The 13,567-nt window shown below is 43.7% G+C and overlaps 1 protein-coding gene and 1 pseudogene across 1 annotated transcript in view; both read right to left on the reverse strand.

The window, feature by feature from the left end:
• The window catches only part of JAK1 (Janus kinase 1), a 232,790-nt gene extending 228,681 nt beyond the window's left edge, over window positions 1-4,109 (reverse strand). The window contains exon 1 of the mRNA XM_068540046.1: window positions 4,038-4,109. The gene's annotated coding sequence lies outside the window, so the exon portion shown is untranslated. The remainder of the gene's footprint in view (window positions 1-4,037) is intronic.
• Window positions 1-8,044, reverse strand: part of LOC137760588 (eukaryotic translation initiation factor 4E type 2 pseudogene) — a 28,092-nt pseudogene extending 20,048 nt beyond the window's left edge.
• Between the last annotated feature and the right edge of the window lie 5,523 nt (window positions 8,045-13,567).

Here is a 13,567-nt window from a genome sequence, read left to right on the forward strand (position 1 = left end):
TATTGATGAGCAACCACGAATACATCACATACGCTTTCCAGCTCTATTTCACACTGTTACCTCTTCGGTGCATGGATTTGCTGATTCCATCTCCCTGACCTCAATCATTCATGCAATAAATATTTACTTAGGGTCTACTATATTCCAAGACCTCTTCTAGATGTCCAGGAAATGAAGATAAATAAGACCTGGTCCCTATCTATCCTCAAAGTGCTCATGATCAAACATGGCAATAATACTTCATATCTGCCTAACATTCAGTAATTTTCTATGGCTTTCTGCTTTAGTTTTCACAAGAACCCCTATGGGGTTGTCAATGAATTACTCATTAATTCATCACAAAAGGATTCTGGAATACGTTAGGTATCATTAGCCCATTTTACAGAAAGAGAATAAAAACCTAAGAGAGGTTAGGTGATCCACCTCATCATACCACTAAGTTACATTGAACCTGAGTTCAAATCCATGTCAAAACGATTGAACCTAGTGCTTTTTTCTCTACCCCAACCTAGCCATTCAACTCCATCAAGGGGATATTCAGTTTACACAATTTATGCAAACAAAGTTTCTAAGAACATCTACTTTTTGCTTAAAATTTTTAGTTTTCTCAGCATCTCAGATCATGAAGCAGAAGCTTGTGGGAGTTTTACGATTTAAGAAAAATTAGCAAAAAGAATGACTTTTATTGTTCTTGCTCTGAGTGCTAAGAATATACTCAAATTGATGACACTGATGATGATTACATATTTATCACACCTGTGAGGTGTTTTTCACTATAGTTATGTCAATTTTACAGTTAGGGTGAAGGATCGTTAACCTTTGGAATGCCTTTTAAAAAATCAACACATACACATTACTTGCTTTGAAATTATCTGTACCTTTGAGATGTACCTTGAAGTCATCTTCAAGGATGATGTACATTTTTTTAAAAAAGATTTATTATTTATTTTTATCTCTCGCTGCACTGGGTCTTAGTTGGCACGCGGATCTTCGTTGAGGCACGCAGGATCTTTCATTGCAGCGCACAGGCTCTTCCTTGTGGTGCGCGGGCTTCTCTCTAGTTGTCGCATGCGGATTTTCTCTTCTCAGGTTGTGGTGCGTGGGTTCCAGAGTGCGTGAGCTCTGTAGTTCGCAGCACGCAGGCTCTAGCTGAGGTGCGCAAGCTCCGTAGTTGTGGTGCGCGCGGGCTTAGTTGCCCCGCGGCATGTGGGATCTTAGTTCCCCAACCAGGGATCGAACCCTTGTCCCCTGCATTGTAAGGCGGATTCTTTACCACTGGACCACCAGGGAAGTCCCGGGGATGATGTACTTTTAATAAAAAGGACAAAAAGATTCTGAAACTAGAATTCAGGCTTCAGAATAATCAACTTATTAAAGCCATGAGTCACTCATTTTTTTTTCCATGTCAGTCATAAGTTCTCAAGTTATTTCAATATGAGTGGAACTTGACAGATACTTGAAAAATAATTGTGTTTTCAATTAGGCATTGGCTCAGCTTCAAAGACTCATTATATGCAAATTAGATATTAGCTCTCTACTTCAAATAAGTCAGAGAGATCAATCAATTCTTTAGATCAGCATAGGTCAGAAAATAGCAGAGTACAGCGAGCCTAGCTCAACTGTTAACTTTATGCACTATGAAACTGACCTTATCTTCAGAAAAGGAATATCCAATGAAACAGTCCACCCACATACAAATTAAAACAACATTCTCTTAAGTGCAAAAATATGTAAAAGTTAAAGAGGTCATCACCTAGGTCTTAGCCAACTGATGTAATACAGAGTTGAAACACGAGAGGGCAATGAAGATTAAAAAAAAAAATTGGATCCCTTAACCTAAGGTTCCTGGAAATAGTCGCACATTTTCACCCAAATTATAAACATCTGTTACATGAACAAAGATATTGTGATTATTTGAGAATGAAATTTTAGATAGCTGATACATCAAAAAGGATAAAAAGATTACCACTGAACAATTCCCAGCCACAAGTTCTGTCAGTTTTGGAAAAGATGAATACTTACTCTGAGATACTAGAGGGTAAGTATGGGGACAAATAAGTAACTCTGATATACTTAGTAGTTATTACACTGTTTTTCGCAAAGACTGAGTACTAATGCAACTGAATGTCTAAATATGAAGTCAACAAACACGAACTTAATGTCTGTAATGTAATACAAAGATGAAATTCACTCTCTTAGCCATGACCAAAAATCAGACAACTAAAGATTTTTGGTACAAAAAACAATGAGTATTTCCTTTACTTCCTTATTTTTCCCTCATTTCTTTTTCTACCTAAACTGGGCACGGGGGGATAGGGCGGGGAGCCTAGAGGCCAAGTAATAACAAAAAGCAAACTGCCATTATTCTGTGAAGAGTTAAATTAATATTTTCTCAGAATAACTCTAAAGCAGTTTCAAGGAAGAAAAAAATGTGGGTTTTCAGAACTGTATTTTATAAATACTAGTAAACACTTAAAATGTTTTATTTCTTCATGGAAATTATTTCTTATAAATGCGCATTTAAAAAACTAAATCTATCAGAAACACTTCTTTCTCGGTAGATTTTTCTTACAAAAATTGACTTATTTTAATTTTAAAACAAATGATGGCAGGTGCTAATGCTACAGTACGAAAGTATACTACACAGTAAGAGAGGAAGAAAAAAATAATGATGTAAAATGCTTTCCTCCAGAGGTCAACCTGATTTTAAACTCAGTTCTTCTATGATGAAAATGATACAACTGAGAACAATTTCTTCGTGATGCATGCACCAAATATTATCAACTAGAAAACCAAGTACTACTGGCAAACTGGTATACTAAAAATGTGCTTTTAGACCTTGTGGAGTACAAATGCACACACAAAAAACATGTCACGTCTCTCTTATCAATAGACTGAAAGTGAAAATACAGTGATTTTGAACTTTTAAGTATGTGATTATATATTAAATAACTGGAGGTATCATGAAATGAACTGCTGGCATGCAAAATATCTGACAATAATTTAAAACTAAAATAGTTTAAATAGGTTAATTTAAATCCACTGGTCTTTTACTAAAGTGTGATGTTTTTTTCTTCCCCAACTTGAAAACCACAATCCAACTCAGTGACATTATAAAATGTGCAAATTTGACCAAACCGTCATGTTATAAAAATGTACTGTCAACAGAAAATGCCAAATGTCAACTACTGCTTTGTCAGAAATACAGAGAATGCATACCTGCGTTTCACGGCAAAGCTTTGCTGGTAATAGTGTTTGAAAACTAACTTGTGCCAAGATTAGTAGGAAACCAGGAATAAGGGGGTTACACATTTCTTTCTTTCTTTAGGAGAAATAAATCAGCTAAAATGGCAAGGAAAAGCCATGGACGACTGCCTTGGCCAAGTCAGCCCCAATTCTCATAGAAAAGCATTAACTGGGAGTAATTACAGAGGGGGTGACATTGTTTTACCCATTCCAAGCACTGGCCTCTAAACAGTCACGCTGCATAACCTCAGCAGGTCACGTAGAAAAAAAAACCTAACACAGGTCTCTATACGATAATGCAGAGACAGAAACAGGAACGAACTGGTGGGGATTTTAGTCCAAAAAGGCTCCAGGAGACTAAAAATCTACAAATAAATGGACCATCCCACTTAACGCTTAATAGAATATAATATTCTATTCTATGGGCCTTTCCCCTTTACATGTGTACTCAGAATACACACTTGTAGTCCAACTGTCTACTTATTTCACTGTTGGATTTTGCTTGAGATTTAATTTTTTTTCCCCAGATTTTGGATTTCAGTCTGCTCACAAGTCAGTTTTATTCCGTCTCACCTGTTATCATACCCTTTTAGAATAACCAGTCAAAAATACACCAGCTGACTTCAAAATGATCCACCCCTAGCTAGTCGTCTCTAAAAACCCTGGGTGTCTCCAATTAATCTATGATTTCCTCATTAGTGGTAGCACTGCCATTTAGAAATGCTGGGTCTTACTTCTCAAATTCCCTTAACGGACAGCTAAAGGGGGCAATACCAAAGACGTGCACTGACCTCTACTTCTAGAGCCTTGGGCTGTTCTGGAAACACAATCACACTCCTTTTTTCTGAAGAGTCCACCATTCTCAGAGCTTCTATTCCTACATCTGGAAAAGGAACACATTTTTACTTGTAACACATAGAAAAGGAACACATTTCTACTTGTAACACAGAGGTACTGCACTCATTATGAAGTGCTATATCTTAAACTGTGATTTCCTTTGGTACTGTTTACATCTGATTTCCTCAAATCAACAGTATCGTTCCTGAAGTCAGAGACTGCTGTCTTCATGTCCTTCCACATTAATCACAGTCCTTTCCACACAGTGCAAGCTCAACAAATACTTGCCTAACTCATTAACAAACATCTTTATTTCCCAGCGATTCTCTAAATAGCTTATCAACAAACGTACATGCTTAATTCCTCTCTCTGTATGTCAACCGGCAAGGTACCTGACAGTTTGTCATCTACAAAATGAGGGAAGAGTACTAAATGCCCAAGTCCCTTCCACTGCCATTACTGAATCTCATTAGATAAAACCAAACTCCAAAGATAGCAACATCTCCATTCAGGTAAAGATAGCAACATCTCCATTCAGGTAAAGATAGCAACATCTCCATTCAGGTCAGCATTATACTTTTTGTTGGAGAAAAAGGGTCAGGAACTTTGTGGGCCCAATTACCACCAATGGAGCTATGAAGTGAGGGCAGAAAGTGAATGCAAAGAAAGAGAAAATAAACAAAGGTGGGTGGCATCACTAAGATGCCACCAGGTGTCATTACTGTTACAGAACCACAAACTGTTCTCTGATATATTTTGGCATGCCCAGGAACCTTTTACAAAAGCAGCTCTGGCCAGATATGTGGATCGCTAAATTTTTCCAAGACACCCCTATCAGCCCTTCCAGTACCCGGGACGTCTTTATTGACCTTCCTGAGTAGGGCACGCCTCCTGCATAGAAATCTGCAGGGCAGTCACTATTAGTCTCATATACTGTGATAGTTAATTCTTGGGGCCCCCAAATCTCCAAATGGAAAATAGCAGGGGAAAGTACATGATTGACAAACATGAAGGAACTGTATTTCATGCAGTCATCTCTTTTGAAATTAATCCAGGGAGAAAAAGGAGCGATGCTACAGGCCAGTGCTGTCCCAGAAAAGTAAAAAGCAAGCTATGTAATTTTAGATATTCCAGTAGTCACATTTTGAAAAAACTAAAAAATAAACAGGTTAAAGTGACATTAACAATAAATTTCACTTAACACAATACACCCAAAATATTTTCATTGGAACATGTAATCAATATAAACATAATTAGTGAGATATTTTACTCTTTTTTTGTACTAAGTCTTTGAAATCCAGAGCATATTCACTTATAACACGTGTCAATTCGAACACTAAATTTTCATCAGAAATACTCAATCCGTATTTAGATTTCATAAAAGTTACAGCTTAAAAAGTAGATGCACACACCCAACTTGTTTCCAAACATAACGAAGTTTTCCAAAAACTGAATGGAACACCAATTATTAATTTAAAAATCAACTTATCACCCTAGCCAGATTGCAGGTGCTTGACAGCCACACGTGGCTAGTGGCTACTGCATTAATGCAGGTAGAGAAAGTCCTGTCATTCGGATTTTTTTCAAACCGGAACCCTTCACCCAGCAAGTCATTCTACAGCACCCACCAGGTACTCAAATTATGCCAAGTATTTTCTGCCTTACTTCTTCTAATCCTTATTGTCGTTAATACTTCAGTGATGATCATTTATTAAGCAGCCCTTCCTAAAGACTGAACAACTCTTTCTGCTCAGAGAATTCAGGGAAAAAAATGGAGACATCGTGATTCAAAGATATGGAGTTAATTTTCGAGGTAAAGGTGGAAAATCCTGACATCATTACTTCTTTGTCCAGGATATTAGTCACCCTGCAAAAGTTACAGGCATTGTTTATAGTAAGCCTCTCAACTTCCATACTCACAACAGCTGTCACTGTATCCTCAGATTCCTCGCCTTCAAAAGCTCCCTCCCCACCAACAACCTCCTCTATCTCTAGCAGACTCTAGAGCACATTCTAGGAGCCCCTCTTTAATTTATTCTGAAAAGTACTCGTTACTGCTGACATACCGAAACACATGAATAATTCAATAAAGAATCTAGAACCATCCGATTAATCATTCATCGGTCTAGGTACCCAACTTACCTTGAGAAAAGCATTTCGTGAATATACGTGGGAAGTATCCCCATACCCTTCCCCAAAAGAACCAATTACTACAAACACTACAGCTTTCTCTACCCATGTCAAAGTTCAGTGTTCCTCCTGCAGCTGATTTAAAAGTTGATCTTCTAAAAGGAGCTGGATTCCTAAGGTAGTTCTATTTTGAGCCTTCTTCCTGTTCTGAAGCTAAAGTTGGAAGGGCTTAGGTGGTGATGTCATGGAAGGGAAACTGTTGGCTTTCACAGAAGGGTCTCCTCCAGCAACGCTGGGGATGCTCATGTGGGGGACACCAGCGGGAATATGGGAATATGCACCTCTCGTAGCTTTCCCCTCCCTCCCTTTTGAGTCCCAGCTATTCATTAGCCAGCAAGAAAACAAGTTCAAATAAGCATGCAAACATATTTACATATTTTACTTGTTAAGCATCTCAAAAATGAAAAGACCGAGGAGAAGGAAAATGCCTCGCACCAAGGAAAAGGGGTGACAATCCACCCCCCCATCCGCGCCTCCCTAAGTATCTATCATAGGACTAGAGGCAAAGGGTGGGGGGAGCAGCTGATAAAAAGAAGAAAGGGATTATAAATCCAGCAAGCTTCAAGAGGGAAATGCTGTTGGGGATACTCAGGACAGAAGGAAGACCCCTGGCTCCCTTCTCTTCCACTGTTTTCCCCTCCCTTTTGGAATGGAAGAGATTTAGGGCAGGGTGTGCCTTCTGCTTGGGAGGCGTGTTTGGCTCTGGAGAACCAAGAGGGGCCAGGGTGGAGCCCAGAAAAAGAGAGCCAGAGACTGGCTGCTTCGGCCAGATTCTGGACTAAGCTCTTAGAGGAAGAATAAAGGGGGCTGTGATGGAAGAGCAAATGATTCCATTGGAAGACCCACTGGGGAATGCAGAACGCACACTAAACAAGGGGATCACTTCTCTCTCAATCTAAACCCAGCAGTTAGTTGCCGGGTGGTGGGGTGCAGGTCCAGAGGCAAGAGAAAATCCCAACACATCTGTAGACCACAACTTGCCGGGGTGGGGGGATGGGCGTGCCCAGCGCAATCAGCAGGTGAAAGCAGCACTTTCTGGCCAATTCTGGGATGGGATGGTTGGCTAAGAGCTTTGGGGAACACAGGATTTCCCGGTTTCTCAGCTCACCTCACTTCCAAAGCGAGGAATAAACACAGGTGTGGTCCTTCTCCAAGAAGGTGGCAGCTGGCCTGCGGGTAGCTGAGTGAGGGAAAAGATTCCTTGGCCGCAGGAAGGCAGGGAGAAACCCTGGGGTTAGCTACGGCCAGGAGCAGGCGGTCTCCGCCAAGTCCCCTCCCCCTTCTTGAAAAGCGACCGGGACCGGCATAAATTACAGCCACGCAACCCCCTCCCCAATTACGCTTCTAAAAAAAGAAACAGCCTCTCATGCCTAAATAAAAACTGAAAGCTCTGGCTGATGGAAATAAACAGGTGAGCCCCGAGAGGAAGCGGGAAAAGATTGGGGATAGGAGAATGAACATGCAGAGAAATCGAGTCTTCCCCGCCCTCCCCGCAAACCCCTCCCCTATCGCTCCGGAGAATCTGCGTGGCAGGTTGTAAGCTAAAAATGCCACTCTGACAGACCCCTTCTCCCCGCCCCGCGCCCATTCTCCCTCCTACCCCAGGGTCCAGCGTCCCGGCCTCGTGGTAGCGCCCGGTGCCCGCGCCGCGCAGGGCTCACCCTCACCCCGAACTGCCGCCGCCGCCGCCGGGACTCCGGTCTTCCTCTCTCCTCCCTCCCTCCTCCTCCTCCGCCTCCTCCCCGCAGACTCCTCCCGCCGGATCCTTCATGTAAACAACATCCAGGCTCTATTTACAGTCGCCGCCGGACGGCGAGGGACCCACGCCAGCTGCCTAGAAGCAGGCGGGGGTGGGGGAAAAGCGAGTGCGCAACATTTACACATACCCGCCCCGCCCCTCCGCGCCGCCGGCCCGCCAGGGGGCCGGAGCGGGGCACCGGGGGTCTCCCCGCGCCCTCGTCCAACCTGCGTCGCTCCTGACACCCCAGCGAGGGCCAGAAGAAAACCGCGCAAATACCGATGGTCGAGGTCGCCCCCGCCCCCACCCCGCAGGAAAAAAAACACACCCCAAGCACAACAGACCCAGCCCAGCAATACACTCCAAGTCCGTGCGAGAGTGCGGGGTCCCAGCCCGCCCAGTGCCGCCGCCCCGGCGCCCCGCCGCCGCCCACCCCGAGGTGGCGAGCTGCGTGCGGTCCCCCGCGGCGGCTGCAGGCGGCCGCCCAGCGCCGGACAGCGGCGCGCCCTCGGCCCCCGCCCGGCCCGCCCTCGGCCCGCCCCCCGCGCGGCCGCCGAGCCGGCCGAGCCCCGCGGCGGCGTGTGCGTGTGCGCGCGTCGCGGCCGGCCTCACCGGAACGGCTCTCCTCGGCCCCCGGCTTCCCGTGCCCCCGGGCGGGCGGGTGGCTGGCTCTGGTGCCGCGAGACCCGGCCAGGAGCGGCCCGGCCAGCGCTCCACCACGCCGCAGGGGCGCGCACACGGACGTAGACACTCGGCGCACGGAGCCCCGCGCAGCCGCACGCCTCCCGCCGGCGCTCGGCTCGGCGCGCGCACCGCCGCCCCCGCGCCCGGCACGCCGCCCCCACACCCACCTGCGTACCCGGGGGTCCCGGGCCCCCCTTCCTTTGTTCTTCAAGCTATTTGCATGAGGATTATCTAATGACGCAGCAAGGATACAACGTGCTCGCCACAACGTGACCGTCGCCATTTTTCTGTTTTTATTCTATCTCTGCCATGTGATAGATTGGGGGGGTGGGGGTTGGAAAAGAGAGAGACAGGATTAAAAAAAAAAAAAAAAACTTCCGGGTCTCATGACCGGGAAGGGAGAAAAACAAAAGAGACAAGACACAACTCCAGGGGAATGATGTGTGCGCGCGCGCGCGCGACTGCGCGCTCTTGCCGCCTCTGCGCAGAGGAGGGAGGCTCCCGCAGTGGGCAGGGAGCGTCCTCCCACCTTGGGAGCCCTGTGACTCCGGAAGGTCCAGATCGAGCCCTGTAGCTGTGGCGGTCGCGGGTCCCGGTCTCACACCCGCCGCCAACGCTCTGCGAAGCTGTCAGCTTGGTCCCTTCCTCTGGCTGCCTCCACTTGCCGGTCCACCCCAGAGCTCGCGCTCTCCCTCCCGGGCGGGTGTACCGTTCTGGGTTACGTGCAGAGAAGTCTCACTAACACCGTGAAGGAGGAAATGATCAAGTTTAAAGGCTACTGTATTTCCCAAGTTTTAAAATAGTTTGCTTCCATGATGTGCTGCATGACAACCGCGTGGCAACACTAGGCAGAACCTAATATTGGTTCGAATCCTTCCTCTCTTTCTCTACCCCCTTTTCTCTCTCTTCCCAAAACGGGACACACCCTTGTGTGGTGGTCCGTGGGGTTTGTTACGTGGGGACAGACCTTTCATCGCGGATTGACTTATTTAGAAAGAAAATTTTAATAAGTGGTTGTTCAGGGTCATTGTTTAAGATGACAGTTGCATGGAGCAAGGTGGATTCCTGTTACACTCATCTCATTCACATTCAGAGGGCGTGATAGGCATTTCATTCTCTCCCAAGTCTCGTGTTCACGGGTTGCTGAAAAAAGTATTTGGGAACTCTGCCACATTTTTCAGTGAGATATAGAATTTTGTGCTTTTGTTTACTACTGTATTTCCTTTGGGCACTTTCACTTTTGTTTCTCTTGAGTTTCCTTTCTGGTTTCTTGTCCTATTTCGTAATTCTGAGCAGAAATGGACTTAAGAGTTGGTTCGGGTTTCTCACTTTACAGGCGAAGAAACTGAGGCCCTGCGTAGTGAGGAGTTGCCCCAGGTGACACATTTAATTCGAATTGAGCCCTACTCACCTGATACATCTGTTAGTGGGGTGGCGATGGAAAGGAGGGGGGGAGTTAACTTAGCGACGACGTATAGCAGCAATTCTGCTTTGTGAAATTCATATCCTAGAAATTAAAGATGGAGAACACTTGCCAGATCATTCACGTCTTAGGACTGTTGTGAACTGATTGCTTCTTCAAAACCCCCTTTCTTGTGCCTTGACTCCAGTATATCTGTTAATTCAGGTTCTCCTTCACCTTTCCATGCGAGAGTTTGCCGTCTCACTGAACAACCCTACATGATTGCTATGAGGTAATTTTATTAGAATCACAGAGATGGCCACTCCCCCTTTGTGCACCCACTGTGTCCCTTTTATATTTATTTCCTGGTGCCTTTCACACTTCATTGTACAGGACAGTTGCTGTACCTCCCTGAACTAGAGGGTAAGCTTTGAGGGTCACGGCCATGTTCATCTTATATCTCCCATGTTTAGCACCCTGCCTGGCAATGAATGAGCCAGTGAAGGTCTGAAGAGGATTTTTTCCATAATTCCATCCTGACCATTTCTAGGAAATTTCTTCCATGTTTTTGGTGAAAGCGGAACACTGGAGATGCTTTTTGATTCTTAACACCTCTGCGGACCATTTTTTGGCTTCTAATTTACAGAGCCAAGAAAAACATAATTTGCTTTCTCAATTTTTTTTTTAAACCAACTGCTGTCTCCCCTCTTTTTACCATATTTGGTTCCTCTTCAAATTCCATCTAATTCATATAATTAGTTATGCCAACGCTTGCCCTTTGAGTTTTGCTTTCATAGACTCCAAGAGGTTGGTGAGGTTCAAACTGATTTTACTCTGCTCAGCCTGGAATTAAATTATCAGAGGCAGCATTCTTTATGAGACTCGGATTCTTCCTGGAACCCAGTGAATTAAGTGAGGAGGCTGGCAATTGAGCAAGCTGAAGAGGGCTGCTGGAAAGATGTCAGCATCTGGACAAAAAGTGCACATTTGCAACTTTAAAGGATTGGAGAATAGCTGATACATGTAATTATATTTACAGCTTGGAGAAGGATCTGGACTGTCACAGGTGAGCTCAGACACATCCAGATCAATGAGGTTCCATTGCATATCTGAGCATGAACTGCATGTATTCCTTTGGATAGGGCAGACAAGCTGATATTACTGATCGTAACATCTAAAGTTCATATGTTTCATCCCAGATAATAACAGTGTGATAATAATTTTAAGGGCAACAATAACAACTTCCAGCAAGGTGGAGATGAAGCCTAATTATAGGTAATGTCATGTGCTCCCTTAAATACAAAGCTCAACAGAGAAAAAAGGGACACAGCTCAAAAATATAGGGAATACCTCTCTATCTCTTGTCTTCCACATCCGTGCACTCACATCACTATATTCTTTATCAAACTTTAGTCCTCTGGGGTATTACATAGTTGCTGATTAAAGAGAACTCTTATAGGCACACTCAACAACTCTTCTTTCATCTGTCGAATACACACTTGCAAAATGACAATTCTTGGTGTGTGAGATGAACTTTGGAATCAGGTCCTAATCTCAGCTCTGCCAAATCTATTAGCTGTGTCATCCTGGGTAAATTATTCATCAGTTCTGATTCTCTGTTTCTTTATGCATAAAATGAGGATTACAACACCTACCTCAAAGAGGAGTTTTTAGGACTGAAATTTAATCAAAATTTAATAAAATATATGTAAAGACCTCTCATGGTACTTGGAACATAATTTTTAATAACAAGTAGCTGTAATAATGTTGTTATTGTATTTGTATTTACCCCATGCAGTTTTTAGAATTAGTCTGTCCCTTTTGGCTTCCTACTCTTGACCCTTCAACAAAACTGCTATTGGTAAAAGTTCTGCGACTATGAAGATAAATAAGAATAAAGTCCTGCCTTCAAGTTCACACTTCAGCCTTGGAAAAGATACATATGCCAGTAACTATACTGATACTGGAGGACTGAAGACAAGTACTTGGTTCATACCACTTTATGATGATCTATCTGAGAAATACTTAATTAAGATCTAGATTTATTAATAGCCAGGCACTGACAATACTTGTGGAAGCAGTTAGGAAAATACCAAACAAAACGAACAAGCAAACAAACAAAACACCTCAAAAGAAAAATAAACCCCACTCATTTTCACACAAACGAGGAAAATTACATTTAAAACTCCCTCTAATCAGCATCATTATGCAGCTTTTGAAAAGTTTTCTGGTCCCATAGATGAGACAGGCTTCTTTTGCCAGGTTGTGAAAAATATGCCAGGTTGTACCTTTGACGTACTGTTGGACAAATGTAGTTAATAGGAAGCACTTCTGGTTGTTAATTAATTAGATCGCTTTAATCAAGAACTATTTTCTGAGAAACTTATTCCCAGCCCTGGGTCAGATGCTAAGGAAACAAAGATGGTGAAGATAGACTTTGCCCTTAAGGAACTCATTCAACAAGTGTTTATTGATTACCTTCGGGGATGTGATGGTGAACAAGACATGAGCTTACTACATGGAGATGGATATATACACATATCTTTCCAGCTTCCTCAAGAAGTATGTGACAGACACAGGGTTCGGGCAAGACAAAATATACATATTCCTTGCCCCACCTCAAAAGTTTTTGTTCCTTGAAACAAAGAGCGGCTCTTGAAAGAATAGTTTGGTCTCTGTTGCCCACATGAACCTGGGAATCTCACTAGCGTTAGGCAGAATTGTGAAGTGAGCAGTTATTTTCAATTCTCCTCGAGTCTGGGCTATTTAAACAGCTTTCTGGTCTCTCAGTTCCTGTCTTTCTGAACTATTTTGTTCTTCAAAGGGCTACTATAATGGTGATTCTAAAATACAAACCCGATTATATTATTCCCCTGCTTAAAATTTTTCATGGTTCCCCATTATCTGCCCAGCATGGCACACAAGATTCTTCGTGGTCTTGTTCTGCCAAGCCTTCTAGCCGCATCCTCCATAAGACCCACATGTAGGAGTACCAGATTTAGTAAATAAAAATACCGGCTGCCCAGTTTAATGTAAGTTTTGGAGAAACAACAATTTTTTGGTATAAATGTCTCCCCAATATTGCATGAGACATACTTATACTAAAATATTCATTGTTTATCTGAAATCCTGATTTAAAGGGGCATCTTATATTTTATCTGGCAGCCCTCACTACTCATGCCAGCCAGATTAATTAACTTGCCATTCCCCACTGGTCTCTTCATGCCTTTATCAGTGCTTGAGAGCCTCTCCATCCTGCCCCTTATCCACATGATATTCTTCTGCTGCTTCTTCAAAAGCCAGTTATGGGATCTGGAACTCTGCAAGGGTGAGCTTAGAATCCAGTGTGCTGGGGATGAGCCTGGCCACCTGTGAGCCTTGTTTAATACCTGGCTTCTGCCCTAGTTCCTGTTCATCTTTTCCATTCTCCCTCCTGAAACTGGAGTTCTGCCCTGAACCTCCGTTTATTT

This window comes from Eschrichtius robustus, chromosome 3, assembly GCF_028021215.1.
Source record: "Eschrichtius robustus isolate mEscRob2 chromosome 3, mEscRob2.pri, whole genome shotgun sequence".
Taxonomy (NCBI): Eukaryota; Metazoa; Chordata; class Mammalia; order Artiodactyla; family Eschrichtiidae; genus Eschrichtius; species Eschrichtius robustus.